Source organism: Oncorhynchus mykiss, chromosome 10, assembly GCF_057628025.1.
Source record: "Oncorhynchus mykiss isolate SJ-2025 chromosome 10, ASM5762802v1, whole genome shotgun sequence".
Taxonomy (NCBI): domain Eukaryota; kingdom Metazoa; phylum Chordata; class Actinopteri; order Salmoniformes; family Salmonidae; genus Oncorhynchus; species Oncorhynchus mykiss.
In genome coordinates this window covers 52,005,585-52,033,144 of record NC_143031.1, presented here as the reverse complement: position 1 = coordinate 52,033,144, position 27,560 = coordinate 52,005,585, and the positions used below count along the sequence as shown (strand labels likewise).

The window sequence follows — 27,560 nt, the reverse complement described above, 5'->3', positions numbered from 1 at the left end:
TAATGTTGTATCACCAAAAGTAGCTACTACTTAGCTAGTATCAGCTAACTACTTAGCTAGCGTACTCACCAACACCAGTAGTTTGACGGTTGACAGGCAGCAGAAGTTATTATGTCAGATGTAATCTATTCCTGGCCATCTGGCAATATTGTTGAAATGCATTGTAAGTTTGCACCAACTTTATGGAAGCATATCTTCACTCCATATTTTCTGAGAAAAATGTGCATGCATTGCACCTGGAAGCTGGGGGTGTGGGCATTATTGGCAAAATTGGACACTTCAGTAATCCATACCCAACCCTACAGTAAATCATAACAAACTCACTTACAGAACTCTGTTTTGGACGAGACTGACGTTAAGACCAGAATTATCCTATTTTCACTTTGTAGTTCATTTTGACACTAGAATAAACGTTTCTGACTCATATCCATGACACATAGGCCATTTTCAAAATGAGAAGTCAGTTTTCAAGGGCATCAGACCCTGCAACAGTTTGAACACAATTCCTGGTAACTGGTAGCTTCCTGGTAGCTATCTAACTTTAAATATGAAGCTGTCACTCAACAGCAAGTAACCCTAACTACTGACGTTACTGTTCAAATAGTCAGTATTCTAGTAACTTCTAGTCCTACTAGCTAGCTAAAGCATTTAGCTAAAGGCACGGCAGGAAGCACGCTACATATCTGTACGATGAAATAGTTGATCATTTAATTGACCTTTGACCTTTTAATGGCATCAGACCGAGGCTCTGCATCTGTCCTCGTGCTCCTAGACCTTAGTGCTGCTTTTGATACCATCGATCACCACATTCTTTTGGAGAGATTGGAAACCCAAATTGGTCTACACGGACAAGTTCTGGCCTGGTTTAGATCTTATCTGTCGGAAAGATATCAGTTTGTCTCTGTGAATGGTTTGTCCTCTGACAAATCAACTGTAAATTTCGGTGTTCCTCAAGATTCCGTTTTAGGACCACTATTGTTTTCACTATATATTTTACCTCTTGGGGATGTCATTCGAAAACATAATGTTAACTTTCACTGCTATGCGGATGACACACAGCTGTACATTTCAATGAAACATGGTGAAGCCCCAAAATTGCCCTCGCTAGAAGCCTGTGTTTCAGACATAAGGAAGTGGATGGATGCAAACTTTCTACTTTTAAACTTGGACAAAACAGAGATGCTGGTTCTATGTCCCAAGAAACAAAGAGATCTTCTGTTGAATCTGACAATTAATCTTAATAGTTGTATAGTCGTCTCAAATAAAACTGTGAAGGACCTCGGCGTTACTCTGGACCCCGATCTCTCTTTTGAAGAACATATCAAGACCATTTCAAGGACAGCGTTTTTCCATCTACGTAACATTGCAAAAATCAGAAACTTTCTGTCCAAAAATGATGCAGAAAAATTAATCCATGCTTTTGTCACTTCTAGGTTAGACTACTGCAATGCTCTACTTTCCGGCTACCCGGATAAAGCACTAAATAAACTTCAGTTAGTGCTAAATACAGCTGCTAGAATCCTGACTAGAACTAAAAAATGGGATCGTATTATTCCAGTGCTAGCCTCCCTACACTGGCTTCCTGTCAAGGCAAGGGCTGATTTCAAGGTGTTACTGCTAACCTACAAAGCATTACATGGGCTTGCTCCTACCTATCTCTATGATTTGGTCCTGCCGTACATACCTACACGTACGCTACGGTCACAAGACGCAGGCCTCCTAATTGTCCCTAGAATTTCTAAGCAAACAGCTGGAGGCAGGGCTTTCTCCTATAGAGCTCCATTTTTATGGAATGGTCTGCCTACCCATGTAAGAGACGCAAACTCGGTCTCAACCTTTAAGTCTTTACTGAAGACTCTTCTCTTCAGTGGGTCATATGATTGAGTGTAGTCTGGCCCAGGAGTGGGAAGGTGAACGGAAAGGCTCTGGAGCAACGAACCGCCCTTGCTGTCTCTGCCTGGCCGGTTCCCCTCTTTCCACTGGGATTCTCTGCCTCTAACCCCATTACAGTTGCTGAGTCACTGGCTTACTGGTGCTCTTCCATGCCGTCCCTGGGAGGGGTGCGCCACTTGAGTGGGTTGAGTCACTGATGTGATCTTCCTGTCTGGGTTGGCGCCCCCCCCCTTGGGTTGTGCCGTGGCGGAGATCTTTGTGGGCTATACTCGGCCTTGTCTCAGGATGGTAAGTTGGTGGTTGAAGATATCCCTCCAGTGTTGTTGGGGCTGTGCTTTGGCAAAGTGGGTGGGGTTATATCCTTCCTATTTGGCCCTGTCCGGGGGTGTCCTCGGATGGGGCCACAGTGTCTCCTGACCCCTCCTGTCTCAGCCTCCAGTATTTATGCTGCAGTAGTTTATGTGTCGGGTGGCTAGGGTCAGTTTGTTATATCTGGAGTACTTCTCCTGTCCTATCCGGTGTCCTGTGTGAATTTAAGTGTGCTCTCTCTAATTCTCTTTTTCTCTCTTTCTTTCTCTCTCTCGGAGGACCTGAGCCCTAGGACCATGCCTCAGGACTACCTGACATGATGACTCCTTGCTGTCCCCAGTCCACCTGGCCGTGCTGCTGCTCCAGTTTCAACTGTTCTGCCTAATTATTATTTGACCATGCTGGTCATTTATGAGCATTTGAACCTCTTGGCCATGTTCTGTTATAATCTCCACCCGGCACAGCCAGAAGAGGACTGGCCACCCCACATAGCCTGGTTCCTCTTTAGGTTTCTTCCTAGGTTTTGGCCTTTCTAGGGAGTTTTTCCTAGTCACCGTGCTTCTACACCTGCATTGCTTGCTGTTTGGGGTTTTAGGCTGGGTTTCTGTACAGCACTTTGAGATATCAGCTGATGTACGAAGGGCTATATAAATACATTTGATTTGATTTTGATTTGATTTGATCATTTTAAATCTACTTAGAATTGAACAGCATCTTCCAAATAGTTTTTTTGTTGACTTTAAAACATCTCACTCTTATCCGGTTCCAATGCTTTGTGTGATATGTGAAATTTCAGAAATGTGTGCAATGAATTCTGCTAGATGAAAAGCCAAAATGTGTATGACAGCTCCCTTCTGCCGTTCCATGGGAGTTTCTTCACTCAATGTAGACGCACACAAACAGCTCTTGGCGGAGCTGCACACACAGTCCAGAACAGCTGAGGCCTCTACACCTTCAGCAAAGTCTCTCTCTCTCTCTCTCTCTCTCTCTCTCTCTCTCTCTCTCTCTCTCTCTCTCTCTCTCTCTCTCTCTCTCTCTCTCTCTCTCTCTCTCTCTCTCTCTCTCTCTCTCTCTCTCTCTCTCTCTCTCTCTCTCTCTCTCTCTCTCTCTCTCTCTAGAACCATAGGATTCTAACGGTAAGAATATTTTGGGAAACTGGGCCCTGGTGCATGTGTTAGAGTGAATATTAATTGCTCCTGTAAGTCACTCTGAATAAGAGTGTCTGCTTAATGACACAACTTTTTATTTACACTACTCTGCTCATGTCTCCAGTGGTTTGGCCTGACTGACCACCGACTGTTTTAAGAATAAAACTGTTACATTTCGAGCCTAGTTGGTTTAGCCACAGAAAAAGCGAGCAACCTTCCCTCTAACCATGATTGGCTGAGATAATGACCACTGACATGCCGAGAGATTAGTTTGGATTGGTCTGCCATATAGCACGCGTCTGTCTATTGGAGCTAGTCAGTATGTCTAGGTAATTGTGCCAAATGCAGCTTTTTTTATGTATCGCATATGTAACTGCATAAACCTAATATCCAGTTAAAATGTACTGTTAGCTAGCTAACATTAGCTGGCTGGCTTGCTAGCTAACGTTATGTATATACATTATGTCTCCACTTTCTGGAGGACCAAGTTTTGAAATCAGTGGAATTTGAGTATGATAGCCAAGGAGATGGAGAAAACACCAGTCTGGATTACATAGTCAAACTAAGGGCAACCATGCATGGCATCAGACAGGAGGCACAACCAACCATGATACATACAGGTAAAATAGTCTAGCTAGCTACATTTTCAGATATTACACGTTTCTAATTTAGACAAAGTGGTTTAATTTCAAGTGTACTGTTAGCTAGCTAATGTTAGCTTCCTGGGTCGATAGCTAATGTTATGTGTATGATCTTATTCTTCCTATCTCAGACACATTTGCTTGACTAGTTATAGCCATAGAACCTGGTTAGTTAGCTACCTGCAGATTCATGCAGGGTAGTAACGTCATGAGTTGTGATTATGGTCCATTGTTTAGCTAGTTATCTAGCTACATGTCTTAACAAAAGACTCCACTCTAATTTTGACAAAGTATTTTCATTTCAAGTTAGTGTACTGTTAACTAGCTAACGTTAGCTGGCTGGCTCGCTAACTAACGGTACGTCATGCGTTGGGATTCATTGTTTACCTAGCTAGCTACATTGATAAACAAAAATACTCTCGTGTTAAGTGTGCCAGGGGGCAGAATAACTGATAAATCTTTGAACGCTCAATACCCGTTGAGTATGGCCTTTGTCAGTAAATGTCGGCATTAAATTTTGGCCAGGAGCACTGCTACATTCAGCAACGCTCTGGATAACATGAAAACTCGCTAACCAGCTCTGCTATGGGGGAAAAATGGTTAGAGTGGGGTTTTCTCTCATTATGTGTCTGGAAGTAGCTAGCCAATGTTAGCCAGTTAGCTTGGGTGCTTGACTGTCGTTGTGACGTCAGAGCTTTCGGAACATCCCTAATTATTGGCCAGAACATCCAGTGTGCGTTCTGAAAGTGAAACGCTCAGAATTTACGAACGGACAATCTGACAGCACGTTGCAGTCACCAACGCTCTGGATAACAAACTGTGACAGTCTAACCAGCTTTGCTAGGGTGAGTAATGTTCAGTGAGTTGTTCTCTCTCTCTTAGATGTCTGGAAGTGGCTGGCAAGTTGGTACATAACGCACAGATCAACCCTTAAAGAGGGGTGGGGCTAAGGCTTAAGAGTGTGTGAACAATGCTGATGAATGGGTGTAGACAAAGAAAGGCTCTCCAATAGTAGTACCAAAACATTGAAAGACGGTTTTCACAAAAGTGAGTTTACAAGTTGATCTACTTTCAAAGCAGAATTAGTTTCCCATTGTTTCCTCAAATGCAGTGTATGATAAACATGTTGTAGCTCTGAGTCTACTTTTATCCAATGTAAAATAACATGAATTCAAATGTTGCTATATAAGACCGAATCCAGGTGGTGAGCCACATATTCTGAACAGTCATAACCTCCTGCATCTGCAAAAACTCCAGCCTTACTTATGATGTACTACACAAATTGGTTTAATTATTTATTTACTCTCTAACTAAATCTGCTCTCCCAAGCAAAAAGGCAGTAACTGCTCATTTGGTCGAAAATGAGTTAATGTAATTTTTGTTACATTAAATGCATGCTTAATCATGTGGACAAGTATCCTGCCTCTATTGTATTGTGTTTTGGAGAAAAATGGGGGTCGTAATTAGCAGTAACTGCAAATAGTTACTGTGAAACCAAGGTAAATGGCAGTAACTGAACTTACTGCCTTTTAGCTTGGTTTCAACCTGCCCTTGGCTGCAGTTACTGCGTTTTACCTTTGTATCATATCATTTTACTCTGATAGCGATGCAATCAAATCTGCATGGCACTGACTGACAGCTACACACACATACAATGCTAATCTAGGGATACAACAACCTAGACACAGCATTCCCGGGGGAAAATGATGGTTGAACTGTTAAGAACTAGCTAGCTAAGTAGATCTGAGAAATGAATTAGCTAGCATGCTAAGCTAGCTAGCGAGCATAGACTAACAATGCTACCTGCTCTCATTAGAGGAGATCTGCAATTGATACTAACTTCAATCTATTAGCCATATAATGAATTCTATTCTGACATTTCATCTGATGGTTTCTTTGAATCAGTACACCAAACACACGATTTATAGCCAGTGACAGCCACCTAGCTAAAATTGACGCGCCCCTACCAAAACGTCAAAACCTACCTAGCATGAAGCAATAGATTTGTGCTACATGTTCCCATAAGATACGATCAGCAGTTTACACTAGCTTCAGTCTATTATACCTATAATTAATATAATCCCTATAGTTCTATTCTGACATTCAATGGGTTATTTGAATCCGTAACATTACACCACACACAAGATCTCTAGAAAGCTGATGGTCAGTTGGACATGCACCCCATACTGAATATTTTGTTTTCCGGATGAGCGCACACAGAGCATTGCTTGCTCATTAATAATTCACTGCTCAAAAAACAAAGGGAACACTAAAATAACACATCCTAGATTTGAATGAATGAAATATTCTTATTAAATACTTTTTTCTTTACATAGTTGAATGTGCTGACAACAAAATCACACAAAAATGATCAATGGAATTCAAATGTATCATCCCATGGAGGTCTGGATTTGGAGGCACACTCAAAATTAAAGTGGAAAACCACACTACAGGCTGATCCAACTTTGATGTAAAACTTAAAACAAGTCCAAATGAGGCTCAGTAGTGTGTGTGGCCTCCACGTGCCTGTATGACCTCCAAACAACGCCTGGGCATGCTCCTGATGAGGTGGCGGATGGTCTCCTGAGGGATCTCCTCCCAGTCCTGGAATAAAGCATCTGCCAACTCCTGGACAGTCTGTGGTGCAACGTGGCGTTGGTGGATGGAGCGAGACATGATGTCCCAGATGTGCTCAATTGGATTCAGGTCTGGGGAACGGGCGGGCCAGTCCATCAATGCCTTCCTCTTGCAGGAACTGCTGACACACTCCAGCCACATGAGGTCTAGCATCGTCTTGCATTAGGAGGAACCCAGGGCCAACCGCACCAGCATATGGTCTCAGAAGCGGTCTGAAGATCTCATCTCGGTACCTAATGGCAGTCAGGCTACCTCTGGCGAGCACATGGAGGGTTGTGCGGCCCCCCAAAGAAATGCCACCCCACACCATGACTGACCCACCGCCAAACCGGTCATGCTGGAGGATGTTGCAGGCAGCAGAACGTTCTCCACGGCGTCTCCAGACTCTGTCACGTCTGTCACGTGCTCAGTGTGAACCTGCTTTAATCTGTGAAGAGCACAGGGCAAATGTGGCAAATGCCAAACATCCTGCACGGTGTTGGGCTCTAAGCACAACCCCCACCTGTGGACGTCGGGCCCTCATACCACCCTCATGGAGTCTGTTTCTGACCGTTTGAGCAGACACATGCACATTTGTGGCCTGCTGGAGGTAGTTTTGCAGGGCTCTCGCAGTGCTCCTCCTGCTCCTCCTTGCACAAAGGCGGAGGTAGCGGCCCTGCTGCTGGGTTGTTGCCCTCCTACGGCTTCCTCCACATCTCCTGATGTACTGGCCTGTCTCCTGGTAGCACCTCCATGCTCTGGACACTACGCTGACAGACACAGCAAACCTTCTTGCCTATGCTCGCATCGATGTCCCATCCTGGATGAGCAGCACTACCTGAGCCACTTGTGAGGGTTGTAGACTCCGTCTCATGCTACCACTAGAGTGAAAGCACCGCCAGCAATCAAAAGTGAACAAAACATCAGCCAGGAAGCATAGGAACTGAGAAGTGGTCTGTGGTCACCACCTGCAGAACCACTCCTATATTCGGCGTGTCTTGCTAATTGCCTATAATTTCCACCTGTTGTCTATTCCATTTGCACAACAGCGTGTGAAATTTATTGTCAATCAGTGTTGCTTCCTAAGTGGACAGTTTGATTTCACAGAAGTGTGATTGACTTGGAGTTACATTGTGTTGTTTAAGTGTTCCCTTTATTTTGTTGAGCAGTGTATATCTACTCACATGTTCAGGGTTTCTGGTTTTCTTTTATATTCCAGTATTGCGTGACTGTGCCGGACTGTCCCGGTAAAATCCCAAATTGTATCCATCACTTTTGTTGGTGGCATATGTAATTAGTACAACAAGCTTTGACATGCCAAATGTGTGCTCAATGTCTGCTTCAGTGCCATCATTACATGAATAAGGAAAAAACTGTTTTGCATGACTTCCACCAATCCTTGTGGTCTAGATGATTAGTACAGTATCTACGCGGATCAAGGTTGCCATGTGAGGGTGTATTAGGACAGTACAACCACGTCAATGCTAGGTTTTATTCCTGTCAATGTCCATCCATGCATTTTTTTTGTATTTGTAAATAAAGATGAACATTTAAGAGCCTGTTTGGGAGCAGGTATGAAATGAATAGATGAACTGAGTTATGACAGGGAAAATTATTATTATGTTTGCATAAGATACAAATCAACATTGATTATATTCTAGAATAACTGAAAAGGATTATGATCAGTCCATATTCAGTCCATTCAAAAGGGTGGTTCCAACAGGCTGAGACACTCTCTGACCTCACTCAGGGGGGCAGTGACTACTAAACTCAGCAAAAAAAGAAACATCACTTTTTCAGGACCCTGTCTTTTCACAGATAATTCGTAAAAATTCAAATAACTTCACAGATCTCCATTGTAAAGGGTTTAAACACTATTTCCCATGCTTGTTCAATGAACCATAAACAATTAATGAATATGCACCTGTGGAACGGTATTTAAGACACTAACAGCTTACAGACGTTCGGCAATTAAGGTCAATGTTAAGGTCAATGACACTAAAGAGGCCTTCCTACTGACTCTGAAAAACACCAAAGAAAGATACTCAGTGTCCCGGCTCATCTGCGTGAACGTGCCTTAGGCATGCTGCAAGGAGGCATGAGGACTGCAGATGTGACCAGGGTAATAAATTGCAATGACCGTACTGTGAGACGCCTATGACCGCGCTACAGGGAGATAGGATGGACAGCTGATCGTCCACGCAGTGGCAGACCACGTGTAATAACAGGATCGGTACATCCGAACTTCACACCTGCCGGATAGGTATAGGATGGCAACAACAACTGCCGAAGTTACAACAGGAACGCACAATCCCTCCATCAGTGCTCAGACTGTCCGCAACAGGCTGAGAGAGGCTGGACTGAGGGCTTGTAGGCCTGTTGTAAGGCAGGTCCTCACCAGACATCATCGGCAATAACGTTACTTCCATGGATCTCAATCCCATTGAGCATGTCTGGGACCTGTTTGATTGGAGGGTGAGGGCTAGGGACATTCCCCTCAGAAATGTCCGGGAACTTGCAGATGCCTTGGTGGAAGAGTGGGGTAACATCTCACAGCAAGAACTGTCAAATCTGGTTCAGTCCATGAGGGGGACATGCACTGCAGTACTTAATGCAGCTGGTGGCCACACCAGATACTGACTGTTACTTTTGATTTTTACCCACCCCCCTCCCCAAAGTTCAGGGACAATTTATTCCATTTCTGTTAGTCTCAGTTGTTGAATCTTATGTTCATACAAATATTTACACATGTTAAATTTGCTGAAAATAAACGCAGATGACAGTGAGGACGTTTATTTTTTTGCTGAGTTTATTTACTCTAATAGTGTCTAAAATCACATCCTTCTCTTAATAGAAACACTTATCATTTTGTATATTTTATACACAATGTAGAGGATGGAAACGTTGTCTATGTATTGTGCAGACTTTTCAAGTTACAGTATTTCCTTTATAAAATTTTTAAGGACATCACAAAATAACAACCAAAATGACATTATTATTCTTTAGATCGCCTCTGACCATTCCCCACATTCTATTTTAGAAATATTGTTCCATTATTTGCTTTAGAACTTGTTAGAGTTTCAGCGGGAAAATGCCTGTGAAACAAAGGCACATTCCTATGTGAATTTGGAGAGGGATGTTCTCTCCTTGATTTACAACAGGGGCTATCAACGTTCAACCAGATACCTTCTCCCCCCTCTGTGGGTGAGAGAGGGTCTGGTTGAAGTCATCCATTGCCAAGTTGATCTGACCTATTTGAATCCTCACAGGACAGTAATGGCACCCTGATTTAGCCCACTGCAGTAAAAGATTAACTACTCACCAGCAGCATGGAATATCTTTGGGACCAGGGCCAGCGCCAGAACAAATCAGTTGGATGGGTAATTGATTTCCATAGGGGGGCACATTCTTTTCACAGCACGTGCACAAACATTTTTAACACTAGCAATGCTGGGCCTCGAGGGATGCTCCTTTTAAGCTAATGAGCAGTCATTCTGACTGCAAAATTCTAACAGTGTAATTAATACATTTCATATATGCTTTCACAAAAATAATAATTTGGTTGTGTTTATGACGGTCTTTCATAACATTAGAATACGAAAATATATATATTTCAAATAGCACAAAAGCATATACATTGAATATTCCAAACAGGAACACCTTCCTAATATTGAGTTGCACCCCCTTTTACCCACAGAACAGCCTCAATTCGTCAAGGCATGGACTCTACAATGTGTCAAAGTGTTCCACGGGGATGCTGACCCATGTACTGGATGTCCTTTGGGTGGGATGGCCATTCTTGATACACATGGGAGAGTGTGGAGCGTGAAAAACACAGTAGCATTGCAGTTCTTGACACAAACAGCGCACCTCGTTCAAAAGCACTTAAATATTTTGTCTTGCCCATTCACCCTCTGAATGGCTCACATACACAATCAATGTCTCAATTGTCTCAGGCTTAAAAATCCTTCTTTAACATCTACACTGATTGAAATGGATTTAGCAAGTGACATCAATAAGGGATCCTAGCTTTCACCTGGATTCACCTGGTCAGTGTGTCATGGAAAGGGCAATTGTATCTAATGTTTTGTACACTGTATGAAAAACCCCCACTAAAAACACAAATTCAAGTGTTCAATCAATTTTATAAGTGGAGTACCATTCTTACAACTATGACAAAATAAAAAATACAAAACCCAACCACCATGATGGAGAGATGCGCAGTCAAATGATGAAAACAACAGTAGCCTAAACATCATTATACATTGCCTTCAGAAAGTATTTATAGTCCTTGACTTTTTCCACATTTTGTTGTGTTACAGCCTGAGTTCAATATAGATTAAATTAGGATTTTGCGTTACTGGCTACACACAATACCCGGTAATGTCAAAGTGGAATTATGTTTTTAGACGTTTTTACAAATTCTTAAAAGATTTAAAGCTGAAATGTCTTGAGTCAATCAGTATTCAGATTTTTTTATGGTAAGCCTGAATAAATTCAGGAGTAAACATTTGCTTAACAAGTCACATAATAAATTGCATGCACTCACTCTGTGTGCAATAATAGTGTTTAAGATGATATTTTATGACTACCTCATCTCTGTACCTCACACAATTATCTGTAAGGTTCCTCAGTTGAGCAGTAAATTTCAAACACAGATTTAACCACAAAGACAAGGGAGATTTTTCAAAACGTCTTTGAATATCCCTTTGAGCATGGTGGTTATTAATTGCACTTTGGATGGTCTATCAACTCACCCAGTCATTGCAAAGATACAGGCTTCCTTCCTAACTCAGTTGACAGAGAGGAAGGTAAAAACTCAGGGATATCATTGTGAGGCCAATGGTGACTTTAAAACAGTTACAGAGTTTAATGTCTGTGATAGGAGAAAATTGAGGATGGATCAACAACATTACTCCACAATAATAACCTAAATGACAGTGTGAAAATAAAGCCTGTACAGAATAAAATATTCCCAAACATGCATCCTGTTTGCAATAAGAAACTAAAGTAAAAATACAAAAAATGTGTCAAAGAAATTAACTTTATGTCCTGGATAAAAAGTGTTATGTTTGGGGCTAATCCAACACAACAAATAACTGAGGACCACTCTTCATATTTTCAAGCATGGTTGTGGATGCATAATGTTATGGGTATGCTTGTAATCGGCAAGGACTAGGGAGTTTTTCAGGATACAAATTAAATAGAGCTAAGCACAGGCAAAATCTCAGAGGAAAACATGGTTCAGTCTGCTTTCCAACAGACACTGGAAGACGAATTCACCTTTCAGCAGGACAATAATCTTAAACACAACGGCCAAATATACACAGGAGTTGTTTACCAATACGAAATTGAATGTTTCTGAGTGGCATAGTTAGTTTTGACTTAAATCGACTTGAAAATCTATTGCAATGATCAACAACCAACTTGACAGAGCTAGAATATTGTTTTGCAAATATTGCACAATCCAGGTGTGCGAAGCTCTTAAAGACTTACCCAAGAAGACTTACAGCTGTAATCGTTGCCAAAGGTGATTCTAACATGTATTGACCCAGAGGGGTGAATACGTACGTAAATGAGATATTTCTGTATTTAATTTTCAATATGTATACAAAAAAAATCAAAACAAATTTCACTTCATCATAATGGGGTATTGGGTGTAGATTGGTGAGAAAGAAATTTAAAAGTAATCCATTTTCAATTCAGGCTGTAACACAACACAAATGTGTATTAAGTCAAGGGGTATGAATACTTTCAGAAGGCACTGTAAGTGCCAAGTGTTTTTGATACATTCAGTATAAGTCGGAAGTTTACATACATACACCTTAGCCAAATACATTTAAACTCTGTTTTTCACAATTCCTGACATTTAATCCTCCTAAAAATTCCCTGTCTTAGGTCAGTTAGGAACACCACAATAATAGTAGAGAGAATTGTTTATTTCAGCTTTTATTTATTTCATCACATTCCCAGTGGGTCAGAAGTTTACATACACTCAATTAGTATTTGGTAGCATTGTCTTTAAATTGTTTAACTTGTGTCGAATGTTTTGGGTAGCCTTCCACAAGCTTCCCACAATAAGTTGGGTGAATTTTGGCCCATTCCTCCTGATAGAGCTGGTGTAACCGAGTCAGGTTTGTAGGCCTCCTTGCTCGCACATGCTTTTTCAGTTCTGCCCACAAATGTTCTATAGGATTGAGAGTCAGGGCTTTTTAAGGGCCACTCCAATACCTTGACTTTGTTGTCCTTAAGCCATTTTCCGACAACTTTGGAAGTATGCTTGGGGTCATTGTCCATTGTCATTGTCCATTTTCATGGTTGTCAGTCAACTTACCAGGCTATTTACAAATAACACAGGAATGAAATCATCAACATGTACTGATCACATCTTTACTAATGCTGCAGAAATTTGCTTTAAAGCAGTATCCAAATCCATAGGATGAAGTGATCACAATATAATAGCCATATCTAGGAAAACCAAAGTTCCAAAGGCTGGGCCTAATATAGTGTATAAGAGGTTATACAATATGTTTTGTCGTGATTCATATGTTGATGATGTAAATACTAGTTGCTGGTCTGTGGTGTGTAATGAGGAGCAACCAGACACTGAAATGGCTTATTCCAGTTACTAATAAGCATGCACCCAAACCTCTTGAAGCTAGGGGGCACTATTTTTATGTTTGGACAAACAACGTTCCCAGAGTAAACAGGCTTTTTTGACAGGACAATATGCTAGAATATGCATATAATTGGGATAGAAAACACTCTAAAGTTTCCAAAACTGTAAAAATATTGTCTGTGAGTATAACAGAACTGATATTGCAGGCGAAAGCCTGAAAAAAATCCAATCAGGAAGTGACTCATGTTTTGTAAGCTCTGCGTTCCGATGCGTCCCTATTGAGCAGTGAATGGGATATCAACCAGATTCCTTTTTCTACGTATTCCCCAAGGTGTCTACAGCATTTTGACGTAGTTTCACGCCTTTATGTTGAAGAATGAGCGTAAGCGACTACATTGCGTAAGTGGCCGGCTGAGTGCTCTCAGAGTAATTCTTCCGTAATAGACAGAGACAGCTATTTTTAGACAGCTATTTTTCCTCCCGGTCTTACTGAAAATACAGCTGTCCCGGTTGATTTATTATCAAATAGATATTTGAGAAACACCTTGAGGATGGATTATAAACAACGTTTGCCATGTTTCTGTCGATATTATGGAGCTAATTTGGACAATTCGGCGTTGTCGTGACCGCAATTTCCGGTCGAATTCTCAGCCAAACGTAAAGAACTAACGGAGCCATTTCGGCTACAAAAATAATCTTTATGGAAAAAAGGAACATTTGCTATCTAACTGGGAGTCTCGTGTGTGAAAACATCTGAAGCTCATCAAAGGTAAACAATTTAATTTGATTGATTTTCTGATTTTCGTGACCAGGTTGCCTGCTGCTAGCTAGGCATAATGCTATGCTAGGCTATCGATAAACTTCCACAAATGCTTGTCTTGCTTTGGCTGTAAAGCATGATTTCAAAATCTGAGATGACAGGTTGATTAACCTCTAGTGACACCCCATCCCGTGAACTGGACAGTTGTCATCATCTGACACTAATTAGCATAACGCAACGGACATAAATCTTCCTAGAAAATATTCCTATTCATGAAAATCACAAATGAAATATCTTGGAACACAGCTTAGCCTTTTGTTAATCACCCTGTCATCTCAGACAGGGTGACAAAAATTGTTGCACGAAATCCAAGGAAGTCTCGAAGTTTTGTTCACTTGAGGTAGAGTACCTCATGATAACCTATAGACCACACTATTTTCCAAGAGAGTTTATCAGTATTTTTCGTAGCTGTCAATATACCACCACAAACCGATGCTGACACTAAGTCCGCAATCAGTGAGCTTTATATGGCAATAAGCAAACAGGAAAACGCTCATCCAGGGGCGGCGCTCCTAGTGGCCGGAGACTTTAATGCAGGGAAACTTAAATCCGTTTTACCTAATTTCTATCAGCATGTTAAATGTGCAACCAGAGGGAAAAAACCTCTAGCCCACCTTTACTCCACACAGGCGTGTACCAAGCTCTCCCTCCATTTGGCAAATCTGATCATATTTCTTTCCTCCTGACTCCTGCTTACAAGCAAAAACTAAAGCAGGAATCACCAGTGACTCGGTCAATAAGAAAGTGGTCAGATGAAGCAGATGCTAAGCCACCGGACTGTTTTGATAGCACAGACTGGAATATGTTCCGGGATTCTTCCGATGGCATTGAGGAGTACACCACATCAGTCACTGGCTTCATCAATAAATGCATCGATGACGTCGTCTCCACAGACGTCATCGACTGTACGTACATACCTCAACCAGAAGTCATTCTTTACAGGCAACATCCGCACTGAGCTAAAGGGTAGAGCTGCCGCTTTCAAGGACTGGGACTCTAACCCAGAAGTTTATAAGAAATCCAGCTAGGCCCTCCGATGAACCATCAAACAGGCAAAGCAACAATACAGGACTAAGATTGAATTGTACTACACCGGCTTTGATGCTCGTCAGATGTTGCAGGGCTTGCAAACTATTACTGACTACAAAGGGAAGCACAGCCGCGATGCCCAGTGACATTACTTTATGCTCGCTTCGGGGCAAGTAACACCGAAGCATGCATGAGAACATTAGCTGTTCACACTCTCCATAGCCGATGTGAGTAAGACCTTCAAACAGGTAAACAATCACAAGGCCGCAGGTACAGACAGATTAGCAGGACGTGTACTCCCAGTATGCGCTGACCAACTGACAAGTGTCTTCACTGACATTTTCAACCTGTCCCTGACTGAGTCTGTAATACCAACGTGTTTCAAGCAGACCACCATCGTCCCTGTGCCCAAGAACACTAAGGTAACCTGTCTAAATGACTACCGACCTGTGGCACTCACGTCTGTAGCCATGAAATGCTTTGAAAGGCTGGTCATGTCTCTAATCAACACCATTATCCCAGAAAACCTAGACCCATTCCAATTTGCATACCACCCCAACAGATCCACAGATGAAGCAATCTCTATTGAACGCAACACTGCCCTTTCCCAGCTGGACAAAAGGAAGAGGTCAGAGACCTGACCATGTGGTGCAAGGACAACAACCTCTCCCTCAACATGATCAATACAAAGGAGATGATTGTGGACCACAGGGAAAGGAGGACCAAGCACTCCCCCATTCTCATTGACGGGGCTGCAGTGGAGCAGTTTGAGAGCTTGAAATTCCACATTTCCAACAAGCTATTATGGTCCAAACACACTAAGACAGTCGTGAATATTGCACGACAAAGCCTATTCTCCCTCAGGAGAGTGAAATTATTTGGGATGGGTCCTCAGATCCTCAAAAGGTTCTACACCTGCACCATCAAGAATCACTGGTTGAATGGCCTGTTGTGGCAATGACCTGAATGACCTGTTATGGCAACTGCTCGGCTTCCGACCGCAAGGCACTGCAGAGGGTAGTAAGTACGGCCCAGTACATACAGTGCCTTGCGAAAGTATTCGGCCCCCTTGAACTTTTCAGAAGTTCAGTGAGGATCTCTGAATGATCCAATGTTGACCTAAATGACTAATGATGGTTAATACAATCCACCTGTGTGTAATCAAGTGTCCGTATAAATGCACCTGCACTGTGATAGTCTCAGAGGTCCTTTAAAAGCGCAGAGAGCATCATGAAGAACAAGGAACACACCAGGCAGGTCCGAGAAACCGTTGTGAAGAAGATTAAAGCCGGATTTGGATACAAAAAGATTTCCCAAGCTTTAAACATCCCAAGGAGCACTGTGCAAGCGATAATATTGAAATGGAATGAGTATCAGACCACTGCAAATCTACCAAGACCTGGCCGTCCCTCTAAACTTTCAGCTCATACAAGGTGAAGACTGATCAAAGATGCAGCCAAGAGGCCCATGATCACTCTGGATGAACTGCAGAGATCTACAGCTGAGGTGGGAGACCCTGTCCATAGGACAACAATCAGTCGTATATTGCACAAATCTGGCCTTTATGGAAGAGTGGCAAGAAGAAAGCCATTTCTTAAAGATATCCATAAAAAGTGTTGTTTAAAGTGTGCCACAAGCCACCTGGGAGACACACCAAACATGTGGAAGAAGGTGCTCTGGTCAGATGAAACCAAAATTGAACTTTTTGGCAACAATGCAAAACGTTATGTTTGGCGTAAAAGCAACACAGCTCATCACCCAGAACACACCATCCCCACTGTCAAACATGGTGGTGGCAGCATCAGGGAAGATGGTTACAATTGATGGGAAGATGGATGGAGCCAAATACAGGACCATTCTGGAAGAAAACCTGATGGAGTCTGCAAAAGACCTGAGACTGGGACGGAGATTTGTCTTCTAACAAGACAATGATCCAAAACATAAAGCAAAATCTACAATGGAATGGTTCAAAAATAATAATATCCAGGTGTTAGAATGGCCAAGTCAAAGTCCAGACCTGAATCCAATCGAGAATCTGTGGAAAGAACTGAAAACTGCTGTTCACAAATGCTCTCCTTCCAACCTCACTGAGCTCGAGCTGTTTTGCAAGGAGGAATGGGAAAAAAATTCAGTCTCTCGATGTGCAAAACTGATAGAGACATACCCCAAGCGACTTACAGCTGTAATCGCAGCAAAAGGTGGCGCTACAAAGTATTAACTTAAGGGGGCTGAATAATTTTGCACGCCCAATTTTTCAGTTTTTGATTTGTTAAAAAAGTTTGAAATATCCAATAAATGTCGTTCCACTTCATGATTGTGTCCCACTTGTTGTTGATTCTTCACAAAAAAATACAGTTTTATATCTTTATGTTTGAAGCCTGAAATGTGGCAAAAGGTCGTAAAGTTCAAGGGGGCCGAATACTTTCGCAAGGCACTCTAACTGGGGCCAAGCTTCCTGCCATCCAGGACCTCTATGCTAGGCGGTGTTAGAGGGAGGCCCTACAAATTGACAACGACTCCAGACACCCTATTCATGGACTGTTCTCTCTGCTAACGCACGGCAAGCGGTATCGGAGCGCCAAGTCTAGGACCAAAAGGCTTCTTTACAGCTTCTACACCCAAGTAATAAGACTCCTGAACAGCTAATCAAAGGCTACCCAGACCCCTCTTTTACGCTGCTGCTACTCTCTGTTTATTATCTATGCATAGTCACTTTAACTCTACCTACATGTACGCATTACCTCATTTACCTCGACTAACCAGTGACCCCGCACATTGACTCTGTATAGATACCCCCTATATATAGCCTCGCTATTGTTATAGTACTGCTGTTGTTTAACCAGTTAGAGCTCTAGGGGCGCTATTTCATTTTTGGATAAAAAACGTTCCCGTTTTAAGCGCGATATTTTGTCACGAAAAGATGCTCGACTATGCATATTCTTGACAGTTTTGGAAAGAAAACACTCTGAAGTTTCAGAATCTGCAAAGATGTTGTCTGTAAGTGCCCCAGAACTCATTCTACAGGCGAAACCAAGATGATGCATCACCCAGGAATTAGCAGAATTTCTGAAGCTCTGTTTTCCATTCTCTCCTTATATGGCTGTGATTGCGCAACGAATGAGCCTACACTTTCTGTCGTTCGCCCAAGGTCTTAGCAGCATTGTGACGTATTTGTAGGCATATCATTGGAAGATTGACCATAAGAGACTACATTTTCCAAGTGTCCGCCTGGTGTCCTGCGTCGAATTCGGTGCGCAATTGCCAGCTGCTTTTACTTTACCATTTGATTCAGGGGAGAAAGCATGTGTCCAAGAACGATGTATCAATGAAGAGATATGTGAAAAACACCTTGATGATTGATTCTAAACAACGTTTGCCATGTTTTCAGTCGATATTATGGAGTTAATTTGGAAAAAAGTTTGCGTTTTGAGGACTGAATTTATGGATTTTTTTTGGTAGCCAAATGTGATGTATAAAACGGAGCTATTTCTAATACACAAGGAATCTTTTTGGAAAAACTGAGCATCTGCTATCTAACTGAGAGTATCCTCATTGAAAACATCAGAAGTTCTTCAAAGGTAAATGATTTTATTTGAAGGCTTTTATGTTTTTGTTAATGTTGCGTGCTGGATGCTAACGCTAATGCTAACGCTAAATGCTAACGCGAAATGCTAACTCTAGCTAGCTACTTTTACACAAATTATTGTTTTCCTATGGTTGAGAAGCATATTTTGAAAATCTGAGATGACAGTGTTGTTTACAAAAGGCTAAGCTTGAGAGATGGCATATTTATTTCATTTCATTTGCGATTTTCATAAATAGTTAACGTTGTGTTATGCTAATGAGCTTGCTGATAGATTTACACAATCCTGGATACAGGGTTTTTTTCATAGCTAAACGTGACGCAGAAAACGGAGCGATTTGTCCTAAACAAATAATCTTTCAGGAAAAACTGAACATTTGCTATCTGAGAGTCTCCTCATTGAAAACATCTGAAGTTCTTCAAAGGTAAATGATTTTTTTGAATGCTTTTCTGTTTTTTTGTGTAAATGTTGCCAGCTGAATGCTAATGCTAAATGCTACGTTAGCCATCAATACTGTTACACAAATGCTTGTTTTGCAATGGTTGAGAAGCATATTTTGAAAATCTGAGATGACAGTGTTGTTAACAAAAGGCTAAGCTTGAGAGCTAGCATATTTATTTCATTTCATTTGCGATTTTCATGAATAGTTAACGTTGCGTTATGGTAATGAGCTTGAGTCTGTATTCACGAACCCGGATCCGGGATGGGGAGATCAGAAAGGTTAATTATTTGTTACTTTTATTAATTTATTTTACTTAACACATTTTAAAGCATTGTTGTAAAGCATTTAAAAAATCTTAAAGCATTGTTGGTTAAGGGCTTATAAGTAAGAAGTTCACTGTGTTCGGTGCATGTGAAAAATACAATTTAATTTGATTTGATTTAACCAATGTAGAGCCTAACTGGCATACATACTGTAGGCTGCGATTTTAAAGCATTACATGCATACATTACTGTCAAGAACAGTGTTTTCCCGCTTTATGATTGCATTTTGGAACATTCACGCCTACTCCCGTGTGCTCATTGCTGTGCTTATAATGTGAAAAAATTGCCTGATTTGTTCATCAACATTTTAAGCTAAACGATCTATTGCATCCCACAACTCTTCCAGCATATGTTTGGAATATTTATCTCTTGCACAGAAGGAAAAGTTGACCAATAGAATAGGTCAACTTTTGTACTATGTAGGATTGCAGATTGAAATAGGCTAGTGCTTTTGCTGTTCATTAGCCCTCATCTTGTTGGCTGACGAAAAGTAAGCTAAATATGGACAGTTCTAATATCTTCAATATGATCTACAGAATTTGATAAGAATTTGTGTCCCTGATGTGTCTGTCTTCATTCACTTGCAGCCTACTTATTAGCTGAAGTGCCTGTGAGAAGGACCCGATCAGGTGATGGGCATTGGCTACATCTCAGAGAGCCATGTGAATGAGGGAAGGGAAATATAATTAGCCTATTATATTCAGCCCAAACGCACAACGGCCACTTTGGCCAAAAAAGGCATGTTTTTTTTTTAGGGGGATTACGGACACACATGGGGGATGCCGCCAGGAAATTCGAGGCCTAGTGAGAATATTATCAAGTACAAGTCAAATTGTGAATGAGAGACTGATGAAGTGTGTGCATCTTAAATTCATCAGTCCCATCATGCTGCCTTAGAATGTATTAAAAAAATCTAAACATATAGCCCAACTGTCACGCCCTGACTTTAGAGAGCCGTTTTATTTCTCTATTTTGTTAGGTCAGGGTGTGATTTGGGGTGGGCATTCAATGTTGTCTATTTCTTTGTTTTGGCCGAGTATGGTTCCCAGTCAGAGGCAGCTGTCTATCGATGTCTATGATTGGGAATCACACTTAGGCAGCCTTGTTCCCACCTGTGTTTGTGGGTAGTATTTTCTGTTTAGTCTCTGGTAACTGATAGATCTGTTCGATTTCGTTTTGTTACTTTGTTCAAGTGTTTTTTGATAAGAAAAACATCATGAACACTTTTCACGCTGCGCTTTGGTCCACTCCTTCCGACGACAGGCATTACACCAACCTTTTGTATCACAACGACAGTTGCATGAATAACTCTAAATTAAGAATAGAGGAGGACCAGTTTCTTTGTTAACCGCTCAACACAGAATAGTCTCATGTGTGCACTTCCTTTGAAATAATGTAGAGAAAATATCCTTTCTATTTTATTAAGTTCAATTGTATTCTTCATACTATAAATAATAAAGAATAATGCCACGGAATACTAAGCAAATCTTGTCTGCTAAATGAACTTGTGTAGCCCACAGCCATATGCCATAGCCACATCAGGGCCTAACATAAGGGCAACTCAGAGTATGCTATTCGGTTCTTCTGAAATAGACTACAGTTTCTTTAGACCTGGATTTATTGTGATGGTGTAGGCTATATTAAATGGATTTACTTTTTAAAATATAGATGTTCCAAAGGTCTGCATTAGTGGCTTCTAGGCTATGCGTGGAAGCCAGGAGATGCTAAATGTGTTTATGCTAATTAACCCGGCAGTTATTCGCTTGCTGACAAGATGGCTGACAAGATTTCATGACCACCACAGCCCTAATTCAGGCCCCTTATCTTTTTCCACATTTTGTTCAGTTACAGCGTTATTCTATAAAGGGATACAATAGTTTTCCTCGTCAATCTACACATAATACCCCATTATGACAAAGCAAAAACAGGTTTTTAGACATTTTTTAAAAACAGAAAAAAACTGAAACATTACATCTACATAAGTATTCAGACACTTTACTCAGTACTTTGTTGAAGCACATTTGTCAGCAAATACATCCGTGAGTCTTTTTGGGTATGACGCAATAAGCTTGGCACAGCTGTATTTTGGAAATCTCTGCAGATCCTCTCAAGATCTGTCAAGTTGGATGGGGAGCATCGCTGCACAGCTATTTTCAGGTCTCTCCAGAGATGTTCGATCGGGTTATGGCTGGGCCACTCAAGGGAATTCAGAGATTTGTCCCGAAGCCACTCCTGCGTTGTCTTGGCTGGGTTCGTTGTCCTGTTGGAAGGTGAACCTTCACCCCAGTCTGAGGTCCTGAGTGCTCTGGAGCTGGGTTTCTTCTAGGATGTCTCTGTACTTTGCTCCATTCATCTTTCCCTCGATACTGACTAGTCTCCCAGACCCTGACGCTGAAAAAACATCCCCAAAGCATGATGCTGTCACCACCATGCTTCCCCGTAGGAATGGTGCCAGGTTTCCTCCAGATGTGACGCTTGGCATTCTGGCCAAAGAGTTCAAATTTGGTTTCATCAGATCAGAGAATCTTGTTTCTCATGGTCGTGGAGTACTTTAGGTGCCTTTTGGCAAACTCTAAGAGGGCGGCCATGTGCCTTTGCTTCCATCTAGCCACTCTTCCTTAAAGGCCTGATTGGTGGAGTGCTGCAGAGATGGTTGTCCTTCTCCCATCTCCACAGAGGAACTCTGTCAGAGTGACCATCGGGTTCTTGGTCATCTTCCTGACCAAGGCCCTTCTCACCCAATTGCTCAGTTTGGCCAGGCGGCAAGCTCTAGGAAGAGTGTGCTGCCATCCTGTTAGAAGGTAACAGATAATTTTATTACAATGGTTCAATTGGATTTTCATTGTGTTCAATGGTGTTATTTGCCCCCTAGTGGATGTTTCTGGTACTTAGAAAGACTACACAAACAGGAAGTAGAGAATTTGTTCTGCACGCATAGAAGCAGCTACAAACAGTATTGTATATTTTACAATTCGTTTGCATGACGCACAAGCAAAGTAATACAGCTAACGACATACATCAAATCAAATCAAATTTATTTATATAGCCCTTCGTACATCAGCTGATATCTCAAAGTGCTGTACAGAAACCCAGCCTAAAACCCCAAACAGCAAGCAATGCAGGTGTAGAAAGGCATTGCAGGTCTTTCAATGTAGTTATTTCTTGTCACGCTTCAGCCTTGGAAAATATTGGTTTGTAAGTTCGATTCAAGCATTTAGCTAATGATTATAATCTTGTTATTGATAGAGTTGCTTACATATCAATGTTGGTTGGTTGCATTTACTCACAAATTGCAATGCCTTTCATGTTGCAATGCCTTTCTACACCTGCATTGCTTGCTGTTTGGGGATTTAGGCTGGGTTTCTGTACAGCACTTTGAGATATCAGCTGATGTACGAAGGGCTATATAAATAAATTTGATTTGGTTTGATGTATGTCGTTAGCTGTATTACTTTGCTCGTGCGTCATGCAAACCAATTGTAAAATATACAATACTGTAGTTTTGTTACTGTTCCTAGAGTAATATGCTTTGTTATTCTACATAAATGGTTGTACATTATTAGAGTAATGAAAGGAGCCAATTACCATATGAGTAACAATTAGCTATATGGTTTGGCATCATGCCAGATGCATGGTACCTTAGCGCGTGCTTTGTATTTATGCAACTTCAAATGTATAATGTACAGCTACAGTGTGTCGGTGTGAATTGAATACTAAAGTATATTATTTTCTGTATTTCGCAGTTTCACAACATAAACGTTTTCAATATATTCATTCAAGAAAAGTCACGCCTTGGGAGTTTTATTGAAGACTTAGTTGTTAGCTATCTGTCTAGTTTTGCATGGGAACGCAACTCAAGGGTAGAATAAAGAGTCTTACTGGTTCCAAACTTCTTATATTTAAGAATGATGGAGGCCACTGTGTTCTTGGGGACCTTCAATGCTGCAGAAATGTTTTGGTACCCTTCCCTAGATCTTTGCCTCAACACAATCCTGTCTCGGAGCTCTACAAACAATTCCTTCGAACTCATGGCTTGATTTTTGACCTTATATAGCCAGGTGTGCTCCTTTACAAATCATGTCCAATCAATTGAATTTACCACAGATGGTTTCAATCAAGTTGTAGAAACCAGTGGCGGTCAGTGCCTTTTAAGATGACGGAGGATAAAACAAATTCAAGAGCATGGCCTTATTTCTATTACAGCATATTGGATGACTCTCATTCATGTTTAATTCACCCAGTTCAATGTAACCGTGTTAGGATACTACATGATACTCACATTTTCCCTATACCCATCATGAGCTTGCTACAACCTAGCCTATGAATGAAAATTTAGGTGACAGACAGTATCACATGGACATTCAATACTCCTTGCACACTCTTGCCTGCAACTTGCTGATATAGTGTGTAATCACTTGTGCAACAGTGGCAAACAAGAGATTCTAAATTCAGGTATGTTTATCCCCGTTTTGTTCCATTTGCTTCTGTTTTAAGAAATTTTTTTTTTTCAGCAGAATCGGTAGAATGAATACACCCCTAATCACGCGAAACCACGGTTCACTTTCATAGTAGCCACGTTGTATTCCTTCTATGCGCTCTCCTCCTCTCACCTTGTCATTTTGCTTGTGGACTTCAATGCACAACACAACAGCTGTATGTGACCAGGTGAAAATATGTATTTGTTCAAAACAGTTCAACTACCTAGTTAAATTGCCTAGTTAAATAAAGGTTAAATAAAAATAAAACAAATTAATATTTTTTAAAATTTAGTCTTTGTCTCTGAGTCAACTAAGCACTGCAGTGCTAGCTAGCTGTAGTTTATGCTTTCTGTACTAGATTAATTTTCTGATCCTTTAATTGGGTGGACAAAATGTCAGTTCATACTGCAAGAGCTTCGATAGGCTGGAGGACGTCCTCTGGAAATTGTCATGATTACTGTGTAAGTCTATGGAAGGGTGTGAGAACCATGAGCCTCCTATGTTTTGTATTGAAGTCAATGTACCCAGAGGAGGACGGAAGGTAGCTGTCCTCCTCTGGGTACAGTGCTTTTGAAGCTACTGTAGACCTTTGCAAAATATTGTGTTTTAATCAATTGTTTGGTGATGGGATTATATTTAATAGCTGACAAGGTACAAATCTGTTGTTCTGCCCCTGAACAAGGCAGTTCCTAGGCTGTCATAGAAAAAAAAGAATTTGTTCTTAACTGACTTGCCTAGTTAAATAAAGGTAGCAAAAATAGCAAAGGGTCTGAGTACTTATGTAAATAAGGTATTTCTGTTTTTCTTTTCAATAAATGTGCAAAGATTTCTAAAAACCTGTTTTCACTTTTTCATTATGGGGTGTTGTGTGTTGTGATTGATGAGGGGAAAAAATTATATTGAACATTTTAGAATAAGGCTAGAACGTAACAAAATATTGATAAAGTAAAGGAGTCTGAATACATTTGGAATGCACTGTACGTGTGAAATGTGTTTCGGTATAGTTTCGGTTCAGTTTCAAGGCAATTATCAGGGTGTTTATCAACTGGGCATGACACCTTAAACTATCAGGAGAAGGAGGGGAAACGGGGTGATGCCATAAAGAAATGACATTCCCTCCTAAAACTGGTTATAACATTTGTGATATTAAGATTCTAACAATGACAGTTTGTTTTCTAGACTTTTTAGGAAAAGTCAAGGACGGAGGGGGGCATGACCTTAAACATTTCAGAAAAAACATAGAAAATTCATGTGAGTTTTATGTGAGTTTTATAGACAGTATAAAGACATGTAACTTAACTGTAAATAGGTATTTACACTTTCATGTGGCATAAACACAACCAGTCATGATGTTTTCATCTTATTGTCAAACAAATCACTTAAAAGGTAGGATACCTTCACATTTATACAAAATGCACACACACTTTTCCTTCCTCCTGCATGGTATTTTCCTGTCCACACAGATTGATGCATGACATAGATTTCCATTTTTTACACCAAAGAGGCTTTTTGATATGGAATGTGACAAGTTATGTCTAGACAATGTGAGATGATGCCTTCACCAGCAACACAATCCTACAGGAAAGAACACACACACACACCTGCTCATTTAGTCAACATCTCCAGCCACTGAAAATCCTCTAGAAATGACAAAATGAAACAGAGGAGAAGGTTACACAGGGTGATGCTCAGCTCTGAAGTATGCTCTGAAGTATGCTCTGAAGTATCCTGTCAGTCAGCCATGTTGGGCATCCAGCCCAGGTGACTGACTACAAGCTGTTTCCACCCAGTGTGAGTTAATAGCAGAAAGAAGGGCATTAACTCAACAATGACGTAACCCAAAACAAACACCCACCTACAGTGGCAACGGCCCGGACAGGATTTATCTGATGTTTCTGATGACTGCATACACACATACGCATGCCCGCACACACAACAGTGTTCATTTTGGCAGCTATTTTAGATTATGTTTCAGCCCTAGTTTAAGTCTTAAAATATCCTTAAGCCTTAGTAACATTTACGTAATTTCATAGTTCACTACTTTAAGTTATCAGTCGACTAAAACTCAAAACAATTTTAGTATAGATTTAGTCACAGACATTTAGTCACAAAATAGATGGTGCGTTTTTTTGTATTAAACAATTATTTTGGCTACCCCTAACTTCCGTCTCGCTGCTTTTGGCAATGTGAGTTTATTTACATACACTCACGTTGCTTTCAATTCTACTGGGTTTCACAAAAACAGTCAGTGGGAAGCAAGAAGTTTACACTTCGTCTCTGCCTACCCCACAGTCCTTGGGAAGCCAGAAGTATACATTTCCTCTCAGCTTACCTCACGTCAAAATAAAAGTACCCCACAAGTAATTATTTTTATGTCCACATATGGCACACGTGCAGGACATTTATTTTGACATGAGGTAAGCAGAGAGGAAGTGAGTCTACAACAGACCCACGTTTGGAAAGCCTGTTTAATAATACGATCTTTTAGATATTTTGTCTCAAATTCCCCCAGTCATAATGACCAACCGTCCAGCCCACCAGCATAGTAAGTGAGTAATAGCATTCAACTTATGGCTTCCCACAGACTGTTTTTGTGTAACCCAATACAATTTAAAGCAACACAATTTTATTTTATTTTTTATTATATAGCCCTTCTTAAATCAGCTGATATCTCAAAGTGCTGTACAGAAACCAAGCCTAAAACCCCAAACAGCAAGCAATGCAGGTGTAGAAGCACGGTGGCAAGGAAAAACTCCCTAGAAAGGCCAAAACCTAGGAAGAAACCTAGAGAGGAACCAGGCTACATACACACTAGTGTAGGTAAATACACCTGCTTTGCTAAAAGCACCTCACTTCCATCATGTGCACATTCAGATAGCCTTGTCCAACTAGGCCTACTGTCCCCTCATACACCTTAGCTGGCAACTGTGATATTGTGAGATTGTAACCAATGCCAGCCATAATGAACCATTTACTATAAAGCCTTGGCTACAGGTTAACCAATTTAGAGCTCTGATTTTCTCTCCATCATAGCCGTCAAGGGGGTAAATAACAGTAGGGAGAATTTGAGCTTTCCAGAAATGCCAGAAGTATTAGTGTACTCCATATTCAACAAATAGCATTAGTTTTTCCCATCGAAGAAAAAGTAACTGCAACTTGCATTTGCGGACTGCGAGACCGCATCTGGGTTGCAGACATCAACACAGATGAAAGAATAGCAGCGCACATTGCAAAATAGAACTTCTGATGAGATCAAAGCAACAATAGCCTACATCAAAGTAAGCGAGAGAGTAAACATTTATTATTTCTAGTTGAGGTTAGTTATAAGTAAAGTGTCTTGGCTTTGCATCAGTTCAAAAGATTGACGAGTGACTGAAGAGACCGCCTGCGAGCTGTGTGGGAGAGCTGTGCAAATCGGATCAATCAGATTGCACAACTGAAAGATGTGAATTCTGCCAATGAGAGGATTGCATTATATATTCTGCACAGGGATGCATGCTTATTTTTGGGGCAAAACAGATGAAAAGGAGCTATTGTCAAATTTAATATCCATTAGTCTCATGTGGAATTCTCATTTCGGCACATTTGTATTGACTAAAATGATTAATAATTTGTAGTAGCATCTCATGTCGTTATCATCATAGTTGGTCATTAATGA

At 41.0% G+C, this 27,560-nt stretch overlaps 2 long non-coding RNA genes across 2 annotated transcripts in view; both read left to right on the top strand.

The window, feature by feature from the left end:
* Positions 1-3,200, top strand: part of LOC149980062 (uncharacterized) — a 126,696-nt gene extending 123,496 nt beyond the window's left edge. Inside the window, exon 3 of the long non-coding RNA XR_016483804.1 lies at positions 2,481-3,200. This is a non-coding gene — a long non-coding RNA (uncharacterized LOC149980062). The remainder of the gene's footprint in view (positions 1-2,480) is intronic.
* A 14,655-nt stretch (positions 3,201-17,855) lies between these two features.
* The window catches only part of LOC149980061 (uncharacterized), a 41,783-nt gene continuing 32,078 nt past the window's right edge, over positions 17,856-27,560 (top strand). Inside the window, exons 1-2 of the long non-coding RNA XR_016483802.1 lie at positions 17,856-18,653; positions 19,022-19,083. This is a non-coding gene — a long non-coding RNA (uncharacterized LOC149980061). The remainder of the gene's footprint in view (positions 18,654-19,021; positions 19,084-27,560) is intronic.